The sequence below is a fragment of the Panthera onca genome, chromosome D1 (assembly GCF_046562875.1).
Source record: "Panthera onca isolate mPanOnc1 chromosome D1, mPanOnc1 haplotype 2, whole genome shotgun sequence".
NCBI classification, from domain to species: Eukaryota; Metazoa; Chordata; class Mammalia; order Carnivora; family Felidae; genus Panthera; species Panthera onca.
The window spans coordinates 31,277,425-31,292,979 of record NC_138348.1 but is presented as its reverse complement, the minus strand read 5'-3'; the positions used below and the strand labels follow the sequence as shown (position 1 = coordinate 31,292,979).

At 35.1% G+C, this 15,555-nt stretch overlaps 1 long non-coding RNA gene and 1 other non-coding gene across 2 annotated transcripts in view; both read right to left on the bottom strand.

Moving 5' to 3' along the window:
* Window positions 1-15,555, bottom strand: part of LOC144612945 (uncharacterized) — a 499,846-nt gene that overhangs the window by 165,553 nt on the left and 318,738 nt on the right. The gene's annotated exons all lie outside the window — the stretch shown is intronic.
* LOC132662600 (U6 spliceosomal RNA) lies at window positions 14,708-14,818 on the bottom strand. Its single transcript, XR_009602623.1, has one exon. It is a non-coding gene; the product is annotated as a U6 spliceosomal RNA (small nuclear RNA).

Below are 15,555 nucleotides of genomic sequence, written 5' to 3'. Positions count from 1 at the left end.
TTCAGGGACACTGATATGTTAGTATTGAAATGTAATTGATTTGAAGTATACCATTGAAGCACCCTGATACAGAGGTACATTAAACCACAAGAAACTAACCCTTCCTGATATTTCTGATGTTGAAATGCTTAATTTATAAAATTCATATTATAAAATATTTCAATTAGGGTTCATATAAAAGTAGATTAGTAGTAGAGTGGTAGATGTTTAGCATCTAGTATAATGCCTGGAACATATTAGGTGCTTGAGTATTATAACTTAAAAGAAGTGGAAGGAGGGAAGATAATTTCATACTTTTTCTATATTTTGAGGGGAAATTTTAACATGTAGTTATTAATTTATTACCTTTGTAAGTTTTCCAGTGCCCCGTGTTTACTCCTCAAGCATACTAGCTCAAGAAACTAAATTGAGACAGAAGATAAGTTTCTCAGAGAAAAATTTGCATTAACTAGATTTATGACACTGGCAGATAAAATCAGAATGCTAATTTCTAAGTTTCCTGGTTAAAACATAATTGTCATGCAGTTTGAAGTACTTGAGTCCTTATTATTTTATCTCTCTTGGCAGACTTCATGAGAAACCATATCATAATTAGAATGCTATGTGGAATCTGAATAAGAAACAGTAGATGAATAGAATTTTAATTACCATCAGGTTTATTCAGTTCAACAGATTAATCTCCATCCACAACATGGGTGGTCTTGTTAACAACACTGGAATGTTTGAATTTATTCTCTACTTTTTTATTTCCTTTGAGTGTTGGTTGGATGGATATAACATTTATTTGTTTCTATCACTGGAATTTATGTGCAACTTCCTGGCAGATCAATCTTTTTGTTTCCCTTCAGGAGTATTGATGTCCTCAGTCAAGAGTAGTCAGTCATTGCTTGACAAGAGCAAATCTCTTTATAAGACATTCTCATCTCTCAGCATTTTATTCATTGTGTGATTTTTATACTACAAATGTCAGAAAGCAATCTCATCTTTCTTCTTTCCACAATTCTTGGATCACCTCTAACTGAAGATGCTACTTAATTTTTTTCTGATTTTAACAAATAAGAATTGATGTACTGCATTGTGTAAGCTTAAGGCATACAGCACGATAATTTGATTTACATATATTGTGAAGTGATTACTGCGATAGATTCAGTTAACATCCATCATCTCATATATATACAATAAAAAGAAGAAAACAAAATCTCCCTATGATAAGAACTCTTAGAATTAGCTCTCTTAACAACTCTCTTAGATCTCACACACCATTAGTATCCATAGTCATCATGTTGTACATTACATCCTTAGCCTTTAATTTATCTTAAAACTGGATATTTGTACTTTTAACTACCTGTTTCCAAATATTCCTCCTCCCTACCCTCCTCTGGCAACTACAAGTCTGATTTATCTTTCTATGAGTTTGTTTAAAAAAATTTTTTTTTTAGATTCTACATATAAGTAAGATCATACAGTATTTATCTTTCTCTCTTTCTTACTTCTTCCATTTAGCATAATGTCTTCAAGGTCCATCCATGTTGTTGCAAATGTTAAGATTTTCTCATTTTTTAGGGCTGAATAATATTGCACTGTGTGTGTGTGTGTGTGTGTGTGTGTGTGTGTGTGTGTTTACCATAACTTCTTCACCCATTTATCCATTGATGGACACTTAGTTTGTTACTATGTCTTGGCTATTGTATATTATGCTGCTTTGAACATGTGGATGCATGTTTTAGTTAATGTTTTTGTTTCCTTTGGGGATATTCCCAGAAGTGGAATTGTTGGATAATCTGGCAGTTCTTTTTTTTTTTTTTAATTTTTTGAGGATCGTCTATAAATTTTCCACAGTAACTATACCAATTTATAATCCCACCAATAGTGTACAAGTGTTCCCTTTTCTCCACCTTTATGCCAGCATTTGTTACCTTTTGCCTTTCTGACGATGGCCATATCTAACAGATATCTCAATGTGATTCTGATTTGCATTTCCCTAATGACTAGTGTTGTTGAGCATCTTTTCATGTACCTATTGGTATGTTTTATGTATCTTCTTTGGAAAAAATGTCTGTGTAGGTCCTTTGCCCATTTTTAAATTCAGTTATTTTGTTGTTGTTGTTACTGAGTTGTATGAGTTCTTCATATAATTTGGATATCAGTCCCTTATGAGATATATGGTTTGCAAATATCTTTTCTTATCCTGTGGGTTGTCTTTTTACTTTATTGGATTCTTTTGCTGTACAGAGGCTTTTTTAGTTTGATGTAGTTCCACTTGTTCATTTTTATTTTGTTACTTGCGTTTTAGGTGTCGTATCCAAAAAAAATCATTACCAAGGCCCACGTCAAGTCGCTTTGTTCTTATTTATTTTTTTAGGAGTTTCATAATTTCAGGTCTTACATTTAAATCTTTAATTCATTTCAAGTTAATTTTTGTGAGTGATGAAAGAAAGGGGTCCATTTCCATTCTTTTACATGTGAATATCCAATTATCCCAGAACCACTTATTGAAGAGACTGCCTTTTCTCCATTTAGTATTCTTAGCTTTCTTGTTAAATAATAGTGGGAAGTATATGCTTGGGATTATTTCTGGGGTCTTGATTCTGCCCCTTTGGTTTATTTGTCTGTTTTTATGCCAGCACCATACTGTTTGGATTACTATAGACTTATATTATGATCTGAGATCAGAGTGTGATGCCTTTAGCTATGCCCTTTCTCAAGATCGCTTTGGTATTTAGGGTATTCTGTGGTTGCATACAAATATTCATATTGTTTTTCCTAATGAAAAGTGTTATTGGAATTTTTATAGAGATCACATGGAATTTGTAGATTGCTTTGGGTAGTAAAAGTATTTTAGCAATATTCATTCTTTTGATCCATGAACACAGGATATCTTTATATCTGTGTGTATCTTCTTCAAATTCTCTTATCAGAGTCTTGAAGTTTTCAGAGTTCAGAGCTTTCACCTTCTTGTTTAAATTTATTCCTATTTTATTGTTCTTGATGATATCATAAAGGGACAATCTCTTTATTTCTTACACAGAAAATTCATTAATAGTGTATGAAATGTTACTGATTTTTTATGTTAATGTTATATTCCACAGCTTTAGTGAATTCATTGGTTAGATCTAAGAGTTTTAGGTTGAGTGCTACACATTTTCCTCACTTAAAAATGGAGATGAGAAACATATCTTCCTCATGTTGTTTTCTTTCATTTTGTGTTGTTTTCTTTTCAAGAGGTTTAATAAAATAATACTTTCAAAGGCCTTAACACAGTGCCTGCCGTAAGTATGGACTCAGTAAATGTTTTTTAAAAACTCTCATTCCCCTTACATTTACTAACTTTTCCTGTGGCCTGACTTGTCACAGAAAGGGAACACTGACATAGGAAACTTTTAATAATACATATAGCCCACACTCTGTCTGTAACATTTTCCCCTGATCATGTGAAAGAGTAAAGACCACCTTTATGCTGACTAGCTGGAGAAAGATGTTGGAAATTCTTGAACTACATTTTCTAAGGGTGACCTGAACTTGGAGCTTTAGATCCCAATTTTGAAGAGGAGTCAGGCAAACTACATAGGATAATGCACATGAATGATCTTCAAAAATGGCAAAACATGTGGCATATAAAGAGGGTAATCACTATTCTTAGGAGAAGGATGGTAACTTTGAAGATAACATGGGAGCAGTACATACAACAATGAGGCTTTCTGGAGTTGGGGAAGGGACGAATTCCACAAACTTTCATGCAATTCTTCTGATATAAAATCTTGAACAATCACTTGCTTCTTTAACAATAAAATTATCACAAGGCAATCTAACCACATAACAAGACAAAGTGCTCTGGTTGTTAACGCCTTCAGGTGACATCTCCAGAAAAAGAATCGCCCCTACAGAGATTACAAAATGGCATTATTCTTGCTTCACTATTTTCATGTGCAGCAAGAAGAAACTACAGGCTAATGAATCAACACGTCACTTATCCAGCCTCCTCCTCTCAGCAGCCTTGCTTTAAATAATTTCTTCTTTGAATTATTCAGTAATTTCACCAGAAGCACAGCAAGGATTATTAGTTGATCTTTCCTACACCAGGCATGGTTGAAAGGCTTAATAGTTTGAAACTTAACATTATTTCTTTGTTATGTAAATGTTTGTGATCTATCATTTGTTCATGAAATGTTTTATGAAATAGTGAAGCTAAAATAAAACTTTCACTTTGAAACAAGAAATCATTTACTATAATAAGAAGAGAGCAGTCACAGGTTTATCAAGTAGATAAAGTGGTCATGGGGCTTTTAGTCAGATACATACATATTAAAATATACAAACACTAGAATTCTTAGGAAGAAATGGATCCCAGTGCAGACTGCCTCTATATAAATTAGGCCACCTTTCAGCTAAAAACAGTCTATTGTAAAGTTTTGTCTTTAATCCATTCTTCCAATTCAAAACTCCAGAAATTTCTTTCTGACAATATCTCTGTGTAGAACAGTTGTCTCATGCTGGACATGCCTTGGTTGCTGCCATCTTGGGCAGAATCAATTTGATCTAGTTTGATCTAGATTAATGTAAGTTACTCTATTTGCCAATTTCTTTTGTTGCTCACATTATCAGATTGGACTAGAGCATGTGTTAGTAGTTTATGTCTTCAAAGATTGGGGTCTTTATGCTTATCTTCTTTGCCTTTGGTTGACTTGAACAATCTGTAGAAATTCTCTTTATTCTTTGGAATAATGGAATTATGTATGATCAGTCCATGCAAGTCTAATATGTCATGTCCTGACATTGTAGGGAAGGAGATGTAGGCTGAACCTAAGCAGAATCAGGCAGGACATAAGCAGTTCTTAGTAACCAAAGAGGCTTAGGCCAAATAATTAATTGAAAGTCATGCATTTAAATGCATATGTTTTCTTGTGGGGAGTTTTTCTAACAAAATATTTACTTAGCATCCCAAAGAGAAACAGTACCAGATATCTGAGAGATAACCTCAAAGCTGTTGAAGCACTGTACATTGGTTTCAGGAGCTAAGTTGGCTTTTCTAAGCATGGCCATGTGCAGTAATATAGCAGAGCATCATTTGACTCCTCTTATATAGCTTACAGTCAACGGATGCTCAAACATGCTCATAATTAAATAGAAATGAAAGATGAGAAGTAAGAAATGAGGCATGAAAAACAACTACTCTCCATGCCTCCATTGTAGGCTTCTAAACCTGAACTAGGATAAACATAGGAGTGGTGGGGAAGCTTTAAATTTTGATTAAGTAATGGGGCGCCTGGGTGGCTCAGTCAGTTAAGCATCCAACTTCAGCTCAGGTCATGATCTCACAGTTCATGAGTTCAAGCTCCACATCAGGCTCTGTGCTGACAGCTTAGAGTCTGGAGCCTGCTTAGAATTCTGTGTCTCCCTCTCTCTCTGCTCCTCCCCCACTCATGCTCTGTCTCTCTCTCTCCTTCAAAAATAAATAAAAACATTTAACATTTTTTAAATTAAAAAATAATAATAATAAAATGAATTTAGATCAAGTAAGATTTGTTTGGACACTTGATTACCAAAGAGTCATTTATCACTGGAAAGGCTTTTGGATCTACCCAATTTTTTTTTCTGTATATAGAGAAGAGCAAGTCCATAAAGTAAATTTACTAATTCATCTGTCAAATTCAGCCCATTCAATAAACCTGTTACACATATAGAAGCTATTGACTATAATAATGAATGGATAGATGAATTAATATATGAGTAAATAAATAAATAAAGACCTTAAAATACATGTGTTCCTTTCTTGGAAGTCAGGTCTGGGTTAGCATAGTCATAGGAAAAACCAATGCCATTTTAGGGACTGCTAGAATTAGAACTGGATCTACCATGCCTCTTTTTCTCCTCTTCTGGTCTCTCTCCCCGGGTAGTGGTTTTATTTATTCAGAATCTATATTCTTACAGTTCCACCTACAGGGAGGAAAAGAAACTTTGGGAAAAAATCCCAAAGGATGGCTCCATTGACTAGGTTTTTGTCATGTGCCTATAATTAGACAAATCACTACGGGGGGGAAGGGGGAGTGGTACACGGTGACTGGTAAACCCACCAGGAAACACATGGGTGCAATGGAGAAGGAGTTGTTTGCCAAAGAAAATGGGGCATTTGTGGAAGCATTTTGGAAAGACAAAAATACTGAGGGTCTATTCCCTATGTCCTCCAGTTTTGTTCCTAAAAATAAATTGCTAAAGTGCTCCATTCACCGGTGAGAGGGATGACAAGGATTTATGAGCATTGAGATTCAACAGTTTCTGTCAGTGTTCATGATGACTTACTGACAGCCACAGTTACCAACAACTGTGGGGGGGGGGGGGAGTAGCAAATGCTCTGAAAAAGGTAGTCAAGTAACACTTAACAATATTTCAGGTAAGGCAATGCTGCTCATTCCTCAGAAACTCTACTTCTGTATGAGTGAAAAATTCTTCAGGCAATTCCCAGGAGTGGTTTTGTTTATAAGAGCATCTCTATTAATTTTAATTTTGTCTTACCTATACAGAATAAGAACTAATGTATATTAACTGCATTTCAGAACACAGATGTTATCAAGCATTTTATATTTGTTTTCAGTTGATTTATTTGGATTTGCAGAGCTAGACTTCTATAGCCAGTTTCCACAGAAACATAGTTTTCCAATAATTTAAGTAAATTGTCACTATGTAAATACTGGTAAGTCTTCATGATACAAAAACTTATCTTACCATAAATGTACAAATAGTATTAGAACCATTTTACTTTTTTCATTATTGTAAAATGAGCTTATTTTTATAATAAACTTGAAAACATTAATTTCCAAACTTTTTAAACAATCCAAAAAATTAAGGAAGAAAGTTACTCATAGTTTTTAATGGTAATATTTTTTCCTAAATATTTTCTATATATTTAGAGAAATACAATTACCAATTGTAATCGTTTCATTAATTTAACCAACTTAACCCATTACCTCACACTTCTGTAGGTTTTTAAAAATCATTTTTAGTTAATACCATGGGCTTTGCAAGCATTTTATTGGAGTTTATATCTAACTTTTAATGGAATCCTGCATTTATTAATTTTTGGTTGTTATTTAATGGTGTGTTTAAAGCTGAATGTTTTCAACTGGATATTTATATATTCTTCCATAGGTGATTCCATTTTCTGGAAACTTATAGGATTCTTTTGATCTTGTCTTTTTTTTTTTTTATTTGAAGGTCAAAATCCTCAGGATGTATTTTACACATTTTCTACACTTGCTTTATGCTTTTCTAAAAATCACCGAGTCTTTTTTATTTTCTATGTTTTTTCCTTTTTTTTTTCATTTGGAAAACTTTGTTTTTAAATTTGGACATTTTTTATATTTTATTTTTTCTTTATATTTTAGCTCTCTATTGTATGTCTGGATTTTTTTTTTTTTTTTGCTTTTTTAAAAATTATGTGTATCTAGCCTGCCTAAAATCAAATTCCATTTTCTTTACTGCCATTTTTATATGTTGTTATTTCTAATTTAACTTAAAAATAGCATCATTAATTTTCTCTTAAATTTCTTAATTTCTTGGAATAATCTCGTACTAATTTTGTTCAATTTTATTCTTATCTCCTGACTATCTTATGCATGCTTTAGATTTTTCCTCTTTTCTTAATGGGTTTAATTCAACACTTTTGCCCTACAGATAAACAATTTAGGACCACAGAAATTGAATGACTTTCTAAAAGTCACAGTGAGATGGATTACTCTACATATCCCACCATGTTGTTTCTCCCTCTCTATTGCCAGTTCCAATAACAATGCCTTGGTCAGATTTTGGGCTATAAATTTTGTAAATTCAAAAATAAAAACACAATTTAAACAGGGAATTGTTTATCTACCAGCTCCATAAATAAATATGGTCACGTTAAGAGTTAGTATAAAGTAAGTGAAATAAACCAGACCCAGAAAGATAAATACTGTATGATCTCACTTATATGTAGAATATAAAAAAACGTCAAATTCATAGAATCTGAGAGTAGAATGATTGTTGCCAGGGGCTGAGTGCTGGGGGTGGGGGAGATGGGGAATGTTGGTCAAAGGGTTACAAATTTTCAGTTCTAAGATGAATTAGTTCTAAAGGTCTATTGTATGATATAGTGACTATAGTTAATAATACAGTATTGCATACTTGAAATTTGCTAGGAGAATAGATCTTAAGTGTTCTTACCACAGACAAGAAAAGGTAATGGTGAGGTGATGGATGTGTTAATTAACTTGATTGTAGTAAGCATTACACAATGTATACATATATTAAATCATCATGTTGTACATCTTACAAAAAAAAAAAGTTAGTAGAGCATAGTGGTTAAGAACAGAGATGCTGGAGCCATAGTCCCTGGCTTAGAATCCCAACTCCTCCATTTCTAGTTCTGTGCCTTTGTAAAAGCCACTTAACTTCCCTGAGCCCAAGTGTCTCCATCTGTAAAAAGGGATGATAATACCAGTACTTACCTGGTACAAAGGGTTGTTGTAAAGATTAATTGGGTTAATACATATAAAACTCTTAGAAATAGGGCGCCTGGGTGTTTCAGTTGGTTAAGCGTCTGACTTCAGGTCATGATCTCGTGGTTCATGGGTTCAAGCCCCCCATCAGGCTCTGTGCTGACAGCTCAGAGCCTGGAGCCTGCTTTGGATTCTGTGTTTCCCTCTCTCTCTGCCCCTCCCCTGCTCACTCTCCCTCTCCTCTCCTTTCCTCTCTCTCTCTCTCTCTCTCTCTCTCTCTCAAAAATAAATAAATGTTAAAATTACTTTTAATTAAAAAATAAAACCCTTAGAAGTATCTGGCAAATATACCACAGCTGTTATTCCATAGCATTGTTCTTATAGTATTGAACCATGGATCTTTGGGCCATGGAGATGAATCATCGTGATGTGGTGAGGGCGAAGGCTAGCATTCAAAGGAGTGCATGAAGACATCTGAAAGAAAAAGGGAAGACAGAAATATGCTGCCTCACTCATGTCCCTGACTGTCCTGAGCTTATTATGAAAATGATAATTTTTCTTTGTTTCTGTCAGTTCCATGCCTGTTATAGAAGCACTTAAAAGACCCATATAATATATGGAATATAATTAGGCACATCGTAACAGTCAAAGCATTGGCAGGACCAAGATGGATCACTCCAAACAGATCATTGAAGAGAAAGGACTGTTTACAAAAGAGTGGTCAGGGTAAAGGAAATCAAACAAGGGTAACATCATCATGTATCCTCAGAGGAATAACATCTGGAAGTAACTATGACTCCTAGATGCAAGGAGAGGGAGTGTTTGCCAGAATAAAGTGAGACCTGCTGCTTTAAGGAAGGGTTGCTTCACTGAAGCTGTGTCCCTCATGAAGAAAGGCAGCTAATGCTAGCCTGGGCCAGGGCAAGAATAAGTACCCAGAATTTTCTATTTTCCCATTCTCCAATCTCCTACTTGTACCTCTCATTGACTAAATTCAATGATAAATCAAAGGACAAGGATCTCAGCCTCTAAGCCATGTCCTGCTGGTGTCGTCAACTGTTTAGATGCACGTTAATGACTATATTAGTCTTCACCTTTTGTCTGACATTCAAGCCATCAACCAAATAACTCCAAATTACCTTAGGGCTCTGGGGTGGATGATATGAACTGGCTCATTCAACCTCTATTCCCTCTGCCTTTCAGGGTTCCTCTACTGCACAGGCTGAAAGGCTATAAACCAAGTTTCCTAGACACATTGTTAACTACTGCTCTGGATACAAAACAGGTTCTACTGATGAGATGCACATGTGTGAAATTCAGAATGCAGATATAATGCCAAGGTTATCCTGCTGCCACTGGTCCTGTGTTCTCCCTCAAGAAGGTGGGAACTAAATGCCAAGAGGGAATTAGAGAGCACACGCTACACCATGCACTGTCTATTCACCAAATCTGGAAGGCTTAAAAGGCAGTGGTGGGTTGGTAGAAGCAGTGGTGGCAGCATTTTCAGATCACAGCTCTCCTGTGTGGTGTGCTCTTGAACTTTATCCTATTCAAGATTCCTGCTATTTCACAGCACTTTCAATAACTTTGTAAGTACATATTTATCTACATTAAATCCTTTGCTGCTTGAAAGAGCTGGAGTGTGCTTTGTTTCCTGCACTGAACTGTGTCTAATACAAACCCCACCACTCCTACTCTTCAGCACACACCATGCACTTCAGTGTCCTGGGTCGCTATTGGGCATCAAATGAAACTTGAGATTCTCTGATTCTAAGGTCTTTGCTTGAACTAACCTTCCTTTCTGAAAAACCTCACCTTTATGTAATGCACTTTTATTCATTATTCTGCTCCAGGTTCAATGCCAATGACAACTCTCCATGTGACCCTTTTCCTCCCCTCGCCTCCCCTTCTCTTCCTCCTCCTCTGCCTCTTCCTCTTTTATTGTTCTTTCTGTCTCTCTCTTTCCCTCAGCCTGGCTCACTACATACCTCCAAATGTCTATAGCAATAAACTCCTCTTCTTCACTGATCAGATAATATTTACATCTGTCTCATATATTTACGTCCAATTCCCCTAAACATATAAGGACATACCTCATGCCTTTTTGCTTGCTCATTGGATTTTTATGTATGTATGACAAATTTACCAGGACCTATTCCAATGTCTTGGATATAGCTAAAATGTTTTCAGGTTAATTATGCATAACCGAAATTTTGTTTTCCACATGCAGACCTAGAGTTCATAGACTCGCACACAAAAGCCTATGACTTGCAAAATTAACACCCTAGAATTGCCATATGTCCTTGATATACTTTGGTATTCAAGCCAAAATAAAGGGTTTCAGAAATTGTCTATGACTTCTCGTGGAAGATGAATGTGTGCTTTTTAATCTTGAGGGCAGGAGAGAAACTAAGATAATTCAATCAACTTATGCATTGTTTTAAATCTGGCTCAAAAACCAGAAACTCACATCTGCCATTACTTTATTCCCAGAGAAGCACTTGTTGACTCCTAGAAAAAGTTGTTCTTTTTATGTTTTTATGTCATCTAAATATACACACAAACAGAGTTCCAGCTCTGTTTGAACATATATATTCAAACAACAAAGTTTTGGGCTTTTCAAAAGCATAATAAGAAGTGAATATATATTAACATGGCTACAGAGAATGAACTATGCCAAGAAATAGAAATGGATGCATTGCAAATTAAAAATCACCATATAAATACAAAATACTTTAAGTGAAGATGCCTTTCTTAGTAAGGAAATTATAGGCTTTAGATCAAGCCTTGGTGCCATACTTAGCTATATAAACTTGGGCAGGTTGCTTATTCATTGAGTTTCATTTTGGTCACACATCAAATGGGAAAACTGAGTTTTAGCTTCTTGGTTCTCTTGAATTAAAGCACAACAACTTCTGAGAATGCTCCTGAATACAGACTAGATTTATAGCAGATGTTTGTCACATCTTGAAAACATGTCACAGGTGTGAAACATGGCATGACAGCCAAATAGGACAATTTTGGCTTTTATCTATCATCTTGGGTCTTTGGTAAAGTTAAACGGCAAAAAGGAATCTGCAATGTAGTACTTCTAGAAGACACTAGTTCCTAAGATAAGATGCCAAAACAGTTGCATGCTTAAGAAGCATCCACTTCCCTTGGTCACACAGATGTTTTGCATGAAACATTCCAGGATTCAGATGTTCAACCACAGTTAGTACTGCATTTCCAGAAGTTAAAGCATGGTATAGAATTGGCTCTAACACATTGTTTTCTCCTCAGTAATAGCTTTCATCTTTCTTTCTCTTTTATAGTTCTCAAGACTGAACATCTTCATGTTTTCAATCTGCAATGGATCATCTTAGGCTCATATTTTCTATCTAACCATAATAAACATAAGTTTGTAATCATAGTACTCATTTTAAGAAAAGTCGTGGTTTAATGGAAAAAAATAAAGCTTGAATGTTTTTGGCTTTAAAAATTATTTTCAATGATAGCAATTTTAATATAGCATTTTGAAGGAAATTACATTTGAATAAAGTCTAGATAAAAGCATTTACATGTGGGAACAGAGATTATCTACGAATTGATGAATTATGTTTAAATTGATAACATGGCTTAACCCAGAATCCACTAGGTAGTATCCCAAAAATCATTTTAGGGCAGTCCCGATTAGGTTACAAATTGCAGAATATCCCCCCACCCCCAGTGAATACATTTCCTAGAAATGCTGCTTCATTACCATTCCATTATTCACACTGACGATTTCCATCTGGTACTAAGAACATTGCAATTTTTTGGTTATCAAATCTGTAACTACTGATATATCTCAGGAAAGAAGCATAGACTATGTACAAGTGATTGAATCTTCACCAATGTATTAAATCACCTTAACACCTTAACATGCTCCCCTCCCTCGTCTCTCTTCTGGTTTTTGTTTTTGTTTTTGTTTTTGTTTTGGTGAAAGTTTGAACAATCAGGTAATACCCTGCTGATAAGTTAATGGGTGCAGCTGGTTTTATAGCCCAAATTTTCCAGTGGTGCAAATAGAATAGAATACAGATCTGTGATAATGTAATTAGAGCTGCCACTATAGTATATTGGAAATATTATTGAATTGGGAATAAGGAAACTGAGATTGCAGTTCTGTTTTATTATTAACACAATACAAAATAAAGATGTTTGATTTATGCTTTTGAGTTTTATTTCCTTATATATCAATAAGGGGTAGAAGGAGGTTGTCTCTAATGTGCCCACTGCCAATTAGCCTCCTGTTACAAGTCATGTGTCTGCCCTAGCATAAACAGGAAGTACTTGTATTTGCTTTATTACCTAAACATACATTTTTCTTTTTTTTTTAATTTTTTTAATGTTTTTATTTATTTTTGAGACAGAGAGAGACAGAACATGAGCAGGGGAGGGTCAGAGAGAGAAGGAGACACAGAATCCGAAGCAGGCTCCAGGCTCTAAGCTGTCAGCACAGAGCCCGACGCGGGGCTCGAACTCACGGACTGTGAGATCATGACCTGAGCCAATGTCGGACGCTTAACCAACTGAGCCACCCAGGCGCCCCAACATACATTTTTCTTCTCACACCCACGATATATATTTTTTCGTCATTAGATATGGAACTACTATATAAATTCTTCAACGTTTTAAGAGAAAGTGACTAATGACAAGCATCCCCAAAACAATAATTCTCTAAAAATGAAGACTATATGGTCAGAGCCCAGAGACTAACATATTAAAACTCTACAAATGTGGAAAATCCAAATCAGCTGAATATTGATTGTGAATTTAACATTTTAGTTGTGCTTTAAAGAAGGCTGATAAATATCACTCTATATGAGGCTACTTATACGTAAACAGCTTTTAAAAATTACATGATTTAAGTTACCTTTAAATAAATTTTAAGGTACTTTAAATTATAAAGTATGTATCTTTTTTATGTTTATTTATTTTTGAGAGAGAGAGAGAGTGTGTGTGTGTGTGTGTGAGTTGGGGAGGGGCAGAGAGAAGAGGGAGACACAGAAGCTGAAGCAGGCTCCAGGCTCCGAGCTGTCAGCACAGGGCCCCACACGGAGCTCAAACTCATGGACTTTGAGATCATGACCTGAGATGAAGTAGGGTGCTTAACCGCCTGAGCCACCCAGAAGCCCCATATCTGTTTTTAAGTTTAGAAAAGAGTCCATTAGACAAATCCAATAAAACACCAGTTTTTAAATGACTTTTCATTTTTCATTTGTTAAGGAAGAGGGAAATACATGAAGGCAAAAGGAGTCTAATAAAGGTAAAGAGACTAGGGAAGAGTCAAATGAGGAAAATCGGTTAATTCTGCTGTGGCTTTGCATAAGGAAAATTGTTATTTTCAAACACTCAAATATTAATTCACTGAGATAGTGAGTTTTACAGCATCACTGAATGTCATTGCCCTTTGAAATGTCAATTTACCAATATTCACAGTTCATTAGCTGAATTAATCCTTAACCTTTGGAGGCCTTCTCTTTAGAAGGCACAATTCAATAAAGAAAAATTGTCTTCTGGACAGGGAGCAGCCATGAAACTTCAGCTCCTATGAACCACAGTACATAAGAACATGGGAGAGTACACACACACAGGCGCACGCGCGCACACACACACACACCTCATACACAAAGTAGACTATCTGAAAAGATAAATGAAAATATTTATAGAAGTTATCTTTGGATAGGAGATTATGGGTAATTTTCGCAAGATATTTATCTTTGTTTTAAAACTTTCTAAACCATGGGGTGCCTGGGGGGCTCAGTCGGTTAAGAATCCAACTCTTGATTGCGATTCAGGTCATGATCTCACGGTTTGTGAGTTGGAGCCCCACATCAGGCTCTCTGCTGTCAGTGTAGAGCCTGCTTCAGAGCCTCTGTCTCCTTCTCCTTCTCTGCCCCTTCCACACTCACACTCTCCTCTCAAAAATAAATAATTAAAAAAATAATAAACCCAAAACTTTCTAAAACACATGAATCATTTAAAAAATAATTTATTAACCAATTAACTAATTAACATATAATATAGGTAGGAGTCATTTGAGTATTTCAGCTATTCCTTAAGCAAATGGACACTACCACTTGCAACAGTAATTATAGAATTGTACTACACATTGGAATCATCTAAGGAGTTTAAAAAAAATCCCATTGCCCAGGCTGTACTCTATGAAAATAAAATTAGCTCTGAGAATCAGACCTACACAACAGTATTTGTTTTCCTTTTTTTAATGCTTCATGATTTTGCATGCCATCCTTGCGCAGGGAGGGGCCATGCTAATCTTCTCTATATCACTCCAATTTTAGTATATGTGCTGCTGAAGTGAGCACTAGACATCAGTGTTTTTAACATAACCCCACCCGGTGAGTCCATTGTTCAACCAAATCTGAAAACCAGTGATATAGAAAACAGACATGTTATATATAAATTCAAGGATTTTGAATTCTGAAAAAAATGGCATAACAATGCAATTGCCCAGTAATAAGTGTCCAGTGTTGGTATTCTTAATCAAACTCTTTCTGTGATCTTGTTTTGGCAGACTTCAAAATAACCCATCCTTCCTTGATTCATCGCCCTTTTCACACCTGGCTCACCAAGACTTCTGTCAGTTCTGTGAACTACTTGATATTCTTCTTATAAATTCTTTTATGACATAAGATACTCAGTTATTTAAAGCCTATACCCCTAAATGATATATTCTTAAAGCATTATTAATGTCATAAATAATTTGAACTAGGCAAAAAGAGAAATTAAACCTTTAAATAGGTAAAATTAAATTGTACATTATTAACAAAAAAATTTGGACCAATACTATCTATAATAATTAGTATGATATATACTAATTATCATGTATATGACAGTATGTTTTACAAGTATTTTCTCACTTATGATCCTACCGATATCATTAGGTAATTACTGTAACTATACTCATGCCACAAATGAGTATTTATGGATAATGCTTATTTGTGGATATGGGTTGTTATGATGGTGAAAAGAATGTAGGGGGAAAAAGGAATTTGAAAGTGATTACAAAGCTGGAAGAGTCTTGAGCTACATGTTTTGTAAA